Below are 9,294 nucleotides of genomic sequence, written 5' to 3'. Positions count from 1 at the left end.
AGCCACCCATGTTCCCAATCATTTCAAAATTCTAAGAAGTATTTGGAGAAGGAATTAACCTCATGGTAGATGAAGAAACTAATGTTTAGAGCACATCATCACCTATTTCAAGCAGGTGGGAAAAGGGAGTTCCAGAACCATGTCTTCTGATTTTTGGTCTTGCGTTTTTATTCCAAATCTTGTTATTAATTGATAGGAAAGAAAGAAGCAACAAATAAATAAAATATTTTTTAAAAAAAGAAAGAAATAAGCATGTGGCACAGTATACAGCTCTCAGCATGTTAATCCTGAGTGACATAGGAAAAAAAGTCCTTCTGGAGTAACATGCTAAAAGAAATCTGTTAATTTTTTGTTGGATTCCAGCTGGGCTGGTCTCACAAGAACCTGATGGTCCTTGTTGAAATTTGGTAAGACCCCTGTGGGGTCTTTCTACAGGTGAAGGATATGGACATGACATCAACTGACCCTTGCTTTGCATATTTAATTTATATAGTAAATATTTAAAAGCATATTTATAGAATATAAAAAAATGTAGTGGTCAGTAATATAAAGTCTACTTCTTACATACTTAGTAAATGCTTTACTGAATAAATATCCAGGAAAGTTTTGGACATTTAAGAGTGATCAGAAAAGGAAAATATTTAGACAATGATTTAGTTTAGAGAAGATAATTCAGTCCTCTGTTGTCTAGAAAGTGACAGTACATACTTGGAAAGTTAGCTTATTTTGGATAAAGTGAAATTCTGTAAGTGAAGTCTGATAACAATGTGCATACAAAGTGTTTGAAAAATGAAATCCTAACTATACAGTGTTGGGGTCGATTCCACGTTAAAACCTGTTAAACCTCTAGGGCCTGCCTGGGCCTACTTAGCCATAGTGACATCATGTGGCCTAGGTAGACATTTTGTTGTTTAATAAATGCCTCAACAGTTATTGATATCAGTTCAGGTAACTGTTGCTAAAACACACACCTAAAACAAGGCCATTTTGTTTATATCGGTTCCAGGTAACTATTACTAAAACACACATCTAAAACAAGGCCAGACAGGTGGAAACATCCAATCAGCCAAAGCCACATATGTAAAGGTCTGCGGTTGTGCCCTATAAAACTAGCCTGTAAGACCAAGGGGGGATCGCACTCTTCAGATGCCACCCTGGCTGGTCAGTCTGACTTCTAATGCTTGGCATAGAATAAAGCTTTACATAACTTTCACTTTGTCTCAGCCTGTTACCCTGGCCAGTCAGTCTAACTTCTAATGCTTGGCATAGAATAAGACTTTGCATAACTTTCACTTTGTCTCAGTCTTTTTCCTTTGATAATGGACCCAACATACAGAAGTGATATATATGAGCTAGGATGGTTGTAATAATGATTAATTTTATGGTATTGAAATGTTATTTAATAGAACAACAGTTGAATTCTGAAGTTTATAATTAGCTAAAACCAGAGGCATTTTTCATTTTTTTTTCAGTTGGGAGTGTGATGGTGGTACACATTATTAAACCAATATGCTTACCATGTCCTTGTCAATCGGTTGCCAAACATCCCACTGAGTGTTTCCTTCAAAAGCTCAGAGGTTCAAAGTTCAAGAAAATATTTAAAATTTGTTTCTGTTATAATACTTTAGTTTGCAGTATTAAATAAGAATGTAAAGGCAATAAATAAATACCTATATGATCAATTTTGATATTTCATATCACTTAGTTCATTTTTATTATAACTTTAAGCTTATTCAATTATATTAGATTTTATGCATCACATACACAAGGACAGGCATTTTGATTTTGTTCCCTGATTCATCTCAAGTACCAAGAAAATTTCCTGGTATAGAATGTGTTAAAATTTATTAAATGGATGAATGAACAGATGTCATTTCATTTTCAAAGGCTTAGCACACAAAAACCACAAATTTAATACCTTGTAATTCTTTGTTTTTCTTGTGAAATCCATGTTTGAAGAGTTGCAGTGAAAACTGTTAAATTTTATTTTTTGTGACTATATATGTATTTACATAAGTTCAGTAAGAATCTTTTCTCTTGGTAAGAGGATGTCCAATGAACATAGCTCTGCTTCTCTGATCCAGAGATGATAACATTAGATATACTTTAATATTATAAAGCCCTAATTACTTTAATGAAAAATAACCCTTTTGGTAGAACAAATTTCACAGCATGCTGCTGAGAGATAAAAACAAACAAACAAACAAACAAATAAACAAACAAAAACTTATACATAACAATTTACAACCTGGGACTTCATCTAGTAGAAAAAAATACCTCGAGAAAGACTCTTTAATCTTGTTAAAAAGACCTTTATCAGATGCAATTAATCAATTTTTGTGCCACAATATTCAAGAAATACGTTCTTATATTAACATATTGCACCTAAAGAAAACACCAAGACTTTACTGGGTGACCCAAAAGTGAGGATTTCCAGGAATGAAGTAAATGACAGCTAAAGAAAACAGCTTTCCCACAATGACTGGAGCAGATTTCTACACCCTTATCTTACTGCTTCTTACTTTTTTTTTTCTCATCTCTCATGTCAAGAGACAATGTTCTTATCCATATCTTCCCAGTCTATTACAAAAGCAAAAATTTCTCTATTAGGATCTGTCATCAAAAACTCTGAATCTCTTCACAAAGTCAGAGACTGCTTGATATTTCCTAATTTCTCTTTGGTCCCAGATGCCACTACATATTAACCTAAGGGTGTTGCCTATTGGGTTAAATTATTACAAGCAGGAGGTCCCATACTTCATTTCAACTTTTCCTAGCCATAACTGTATTAGTCTAACTGAACACTTGGTAAAAAAAAAAAATTGTCAGCAATGACTCCATTTTTTACTGTACACTACATCTTGTTATAAATATAAAACTACTGACCTTGCTGACTTGTCAAAAAAATGCAATAAATTATTTTCTTTAAAAAAGACTTTTGGAAGAGCTTGTGAAGCTTTTCCTTATAAGAGATGAAATACCCTTGATCAACCAACTTTACCCCTAATCTAAATTCTTGGTAAACAATGATGTAAAGTTTATTTAGTTCCTTAGCTCTATTCTATTGTACTGATACATTTATTGAGAACTTAAGATAATAATTCAACATTTTTAGAGAAGTTCAATTACTTGAATGTTTAATATATCATTAGTAAATATCAATCATCTTAATTTATTTCAAAGTGGAGATACCAACTCAGAAAATGAAATTTTAACACTGATTATCCTTCCCTTTTTTTAAAAATACATGTTTCTACATTGAGTAACTTTTTTTTACTATATTGTTAGCCACTGTATAGTACATAATTAGTTCTTGATGTAGTGTTCAGTGATTCATAAGTTAAGTATATCACCCAGTGCTCATCACAGCACTTGCCCTCCTCAATACCCATCACCCTGTTACCCTCTCCCCCTACTCTCTGAAACCCCCATATTGTTTCTTGGGGCCCGTAAGCTCTCATGGTTCATCCCCCTCTCTGGATTTCTCCATTTCTCCCCCATTGGATATTGCTCCTTTCCCCTATGGTCCTTCACACTGTGCTTATGTTCCACATATGAGTGAAACCATATAATTGTCTTTCTCTGCTTGGCCTACTTCACTTAACTTAATCCCCTCCAGTCCATCCATATCCATGCAAATGGTGGGTATTCATTTCTGATGGCTGAATAATATTCCACTGTGTATATGTCCCACATCTTTTTTATCCATTCATCTGCTGAAGGACATCTCAGCTCCTTTTACAGTTTCACTATTGTGGACATTGCGGTACACTTTCCCCTTCTTTTTACTGTCTATATCTTTGGGAGTGCATTAGTAGTGGTTGCTGGGTCATAGGGTAGCTCTATTCTTAATGTCTAGGGAATTGTCATACTGTTTTCCAGAGTGGCTGTATCAGCTTGCATTTCCCCCAACATTGTAAGAGGGTTCCCCTTCCCCACATCCTTGCCAACATTTGTTGTTTCTTGTTTTGTTAATTTTTGTCATTCTAACTTGTGTAAGGTGATATCTCATTGTGGTTTTGATTTGTGTTTCCTTAATGGCTAATGATGTTGAACATTTTTTCATATGTCTCTTAGCCACTTGTATGTCTTTTTTGGAGAAGTGTCTGTTCATATCTTCTGCCTATTTTTTGACTGGGTTATGAGTTTTTTGTGTGTTGAGTTTGAGAAGTTCTTTATCTTGGATACCAGCCCTTTATCTGTAATATTATTTCTAAATATCTTCTCCTATTCTATGGGCTACTTCTAAAAGACTCCACCCCCCATATTATTAGAACTCATACAGCAATTCAGTAATGTGGCAGGATACAAAATATCAATGCACAGAAATTAGTTGCCTTTCATACACTAACAACGTAACTGTAGAAAGAGAAATTAAGGAATCAATTCCATTCGTGATAGCAACAAAAACTGTAAGATACCTAGGAATAAACCTAACTAAAGAGATAAAGATCTATATGCTAGAAACTACAGAATACTTATGAAAGAAATTGAGGAAGACACAAAAAGATGGAAAAATATTCCATACTCATGGATTAGAATAATGAACACTGTTAAAATGTCTATCCTGACCAGAGCAGTTTATACTTTCAATGCCATCCCTATTAAAACACATTGGCAATTTTCAAGGAGCTGGAACAAACAACCCTAAAATTTGTGTGGAACCATAAAAGATCCTGAATCACCAAGGGAATAATGAAAAAGAAAAACAAAGCTGGAGACATCATATTGCCTGACTTCGAACTATATTACAATGCTATGGTCACCAAGACAGCATGGTATTGGCACAAAAACAGACACATAGAGCAATGGAATAGAATAGAGACCCCAGAAATGGACTCTCAACTCTATGGTCAACTAACTAATTTTTGGCAAAGCAGGAAAAAATGTCCAGTAGAAAAAGACAGTCTCTTCAATAAGTGGAGCTGGGAAAATTGTACAGCTACATATAGAAGAATGAAACCTGACAATTCATTCCCTTACCCTATATAAAAAGATAAACTCAAAATGGATGAAATACTTCACTATGAGACAGGAATGCATCAAAATCCTAGAGGAGAATATAGCAGTAACTTCTTCCACATCAATCACAGTAACTTATTTCAAGATACGTCTCCAGAGGCAAGTGAAAGAAAAGAAAAAATGAACTTTTGGGACTTCACTAAGATAAAAAGTTTCTGCACAACAAAGGAAACAGTCAATAATTCAAGTTTCTTAACAATTTCCTAATTACCTAGTTGGGTATTTTTAATGTCCATGAGGTTTTCGAAATATTAGTATTGCTATGCTCATTTTCTTCCTAAGAAAGGTCTACTCAATTAGCTGATGGTTTTGAAACCTAGAACATCTACAACTAACAAGACTATGGTCACTCAAATGCAGAAGTAATAAATAAGACTTAATTATCTGAACCTCCAGAGGGCTTCATAAAATTCCCAGATGAGGAAACTGTCTAAGAATTATTCTCTAACTACCTCTTTTTTACACAACTGTGTCCTAATCCTAATAAGGGTGACTACTTAAAATAATAGAGAGAGTAAAATTCACTGCCAACATGTGACATGACTTTCTGGGATGTGTCCACCCAGAGATCTAGGACTAAATAAATTTGTAGTTGATCAGCAATGCTTTTAGAGAACAATCTTGATCAAAAGGTGGAAATGTGAAAGGTAAAATGAAATGCAATCACCCATGTCAAACTTTTAAGTGGAGACAGGAGGCCATTAAAGAAGTAGTCTTTGGGTACATCCTTACTGGATGAACCTATAGACTTTGACCTAGGATAAACTGCAAATATTCTAAGGATGCTGCCTAAACATCTGCAATTTGCTGCAGATAGAGACTTTGCTTAGTGATAGTCTTAGCAACCAATTACCTTCAGCCAAGATTACTTTTCTGCTATCAACATTAATCATGACTCTCTTTTTTTGTTGTTGTTCTTTAATTACTTTTATTTTTTTTTAATTTTTTAAATTTCTTTTCAGTGTTCCAGAATTCATTGTTTATGCACCACACCCAGTGCTCCATGCAATACATGCCCTCCTTAATACCCACAATCAGGCTCACCCAAACTCCCACTGCACTCCCCTCCAAAACCCTCAGTTTATTTCTCAGAGTCCACAGTCTCTCAGGATTTTTCTCCCCTTCCAATATCCCCCAATGTACTTCTCTCTATCTCCCCATGTCCTCCATGTTATTCCTTATTTCCACAAATAAGCAAAACCGTATGATAATCGATGCTCTCCGCTTGACTTACTTCACTCAGCAGAATCTCTTCCAGTCCCGTTCATGGTGATACAAAATTTGGGTATTCATCCTTTCTGATGGAGGCATGATACTCCATAGTATATATGGATCATATCTTCTTTATCCATTCATCTGTTGAAGGGCGTCTTGGTCCTTTCCACAGTTTGATGACTATGACCATGGCTGCTATGAACATTGGGGTACATATGGCCCTTCTCTTTAGTACATCTGTATCTTTAGGGTAAATACCCAATAGTGCAATTGCAGAGTCATAAGGAGGCTTTATTTTTAATTTCTTGAGGAATCTCCACACTGTTTTCCAAAGTGGCTGCACCACCTTGCATTCCCAGAAACAGTGTAAGAGGGTTCCCCTTTCCCCACATCCTCTCCAACACATGTTGTTTACTGTTTTGTTAATTTTGGTCATTTTAACGGGTGTAAGGCGGTATCTCAATGTGGTTTTGATTTGAATCTCCCTGATTGCTAATAATGATGAGCATTCACAAATCAATCAGTGTGATAGAATAAATCAATAAGAGAAGAGAGAAGAACCACATGGTCCTCTCAATTGATGCAGAAAAAGCATTTGACAAGGTACAGCATCTGCTCCTGATTAATATGATTCAAAGTATAGAGATAGAGGGAACATTCCTCAACTTCATAAAAACTATCTATGAAAAACCCACAGCAAATAACATCCTCAATGGGGAAAAGCTGACAGCCTTCCCTTTGGGATCAGCAAGAAGTCAAGGATGCCCCCTCTCACCACTCTTGTTCAACATAGTACTAGAAGTCCTAGCAACAGTAATTAGACAACAAAAAGAAATTAAAGGTATTCAAATAGGCAGTGAAGAAGTCAAACTCTCTCTCTTTGGAGATGACATGATACTTTATATGGAAAACCCAAAAGACTCCACCCCCAAACTACTAGAACTCATACAGCAATTCAGTAATGTGGCAGGATACACAATCAATGTACAGAAATCAGTTGATTTCTTATACACTAACAATGAAAATACAGAAAGGGAGGATGCATGTGTGCACCCATGCATCTCTCCCTCTAACTTGGGTTTGAACTACAGGATCTTGAGAAGATGGCTATCACAGTAGTGTCTGGTTGGTCCCAGCAGGTGCAAAGCTTTAGTACAACTGTGGTCAGGCCATTTTCCAAGCTCATGCAGCCACCTGTTCAGGTACATGGCATCGAACATTGCTATGCCACTGCTCTTTATTCTGCTGCATCTAAACAGAATAAACTGGAACAAGTAGATAAAGAATTGTTGAGAGTAGCACAAATTTTGAAGGAACCCCAAATGGCTGCTTCCATTATGAATCCCTATAAAAAGTGTTCTGTGAAAGTGAAAAGCGTAAATGACATGAGCACAAAAGAAGGTTCTCTCCTCTCACAACCAAACCAATCAATGTGCTCATAGAGAATGGTCACTTGGACAATACCGCCGGAGTCATTTATGCCTTTTTGACCATGATAAGCATCCACCGTGGAGAAGTACTGTGCACAGTGACCACTGCATCTCCTTTAGATGAAGCCACTTTTTTACTGAATTAAAAATTGTCCTGAATAGCTTCCTAAATAAAGGCCACGTCTTCAAATTGGGAGTTAAGACTGATCCATCAATCATGCATGGAATGAATGTCCGTATCGGAGAGAAATACGCTGATATGTCCGTGAAAACCAAGATTCAGAAGCTGAGCAGGGCCATGCTGGAGGTTTTCTGAAAGTGCTGATTCTCTGTCAGTGAATATTCCTAAACTTGGAACAACAATAAAATGCTTCCTTAACAACAACAACAACAAAAATACAGAGAAGGAAATTAGAGAATATTTTCCATTTACTATAGCACCAAGAACCATAAGATACCTGGGAATAAACCTAACCAAAGACGTAAAGGATCTGTACTTGAGGAACTACAGAACACTCATGAAATTAATTGAAGAAGACACAAAAAGATAGAAGACCATTCAATGCTCATGGATCAGAAGAATAAACATTGTTAAAATATCTATACTGCCTCGAGCAATCTCTACTTTCAATGTCATTCTGATCAAAATTCCACTGGCATTTTTCAAAGAGCTGGAACAAAGAATCCTAAAATTTGTATGGAACCAGAAGAGACCCCAAATTGCTAAGGAAATGTTGATAAAGAACAACAAAACTGCGGGCACCACGTTGCCTGATTTTAAGCTTTACTAGAAGGCTGTGGTCACCAAAACAGCAAAGTACTGGCACAAAAACAGAAACATAGACCAGTGGAACAGAGTAGAGAGCCCAGATATGGACCCTCAACTCTATGGTCAAATAATCTTTGACAAAGCAGGAAAAAATATACAGTGGAAAAAAGACAGTCTCTTCAATAAATGGTGTGGGAACAATTGGACAGCTATGTGTAAAGGAATGGAATTCGACCATTCTCTTACACCATACACAAAAATAAACTCAAAATGCATAAAAAACCTCAATGTTGAGGGAGGAATCCATCAGAATCCTAGAGGAGAACATAGGCAGTAACCTCTTCAACATCAGCCACAACACCTTCTTTCAAGATATGTCTCCAAAGGCAAAGGAAACAAAAGCAAAAATGAACTTTTGGGACTTCATCAAGATCAAACATTTCTGCACAGCAAAGGAAACAGTCAACAAAACAAAGAGTCAACCCACAGAATGGGAGATGATATTCACAAATGACAGTACAAAGGCCTGATATCCAGGATCTATAAAGAACTCCTCAAACTCAACACACACAAAACAGATAATCACATCAAAAAATGGGCAGAAGACATGAACAAACACTTTTCCAAATAAGACATGCAAATGGCTAACAGACATATGAAAAAATGATTACTTAAAAACAATGCACACAAGCTTTCCCTTTTGTCTTTTAAAACCCTTGACTTTTGTTCCATAAGGGGACACAATTTGGGTTGCTACCCAAATCTATTCCTCCCTAATTGCAATTCTGAAACCCCAAATACATATTTTCCTTCACATTGCTTATAATGTAATATGGTTGCAGTCTGTGAGTTTTGCTC

General features: G+C 36.1%; 1 pseudogene; it reads left to right on the top strand.

Annotated features, from left to right (window-relative positions):
- The first annotated feature begins 7,327 nt into the window (after positions 1-7,327).
- Positions 7,328-8,046, top strand: LOC125100586 (ATP synthase subunit O, mitochondrial-like; annotated as a pseudogene).
- The last annotated feature ends 1,248 nt before the right edge of the window (positions 8,047-9,294 follow it).

This window comes from Lutra lutra, chromosome 5 (assembly GCF_902655055.1).
Source record: "Lutra lutra chromosome 5, mLutLut1.2, whole genome shotgun sequence".
In the NCBI taxonomy this organism is placed as follows: domain Eukaryota; kingdom Metazoa; phylum Chordata; class Mammalia; order Carnivora; family Mustelidae; genus Lutra; species Lutra lutra.
This window is presented reverse-complemented; position numbering and strand designations above follow the sequence as displayed.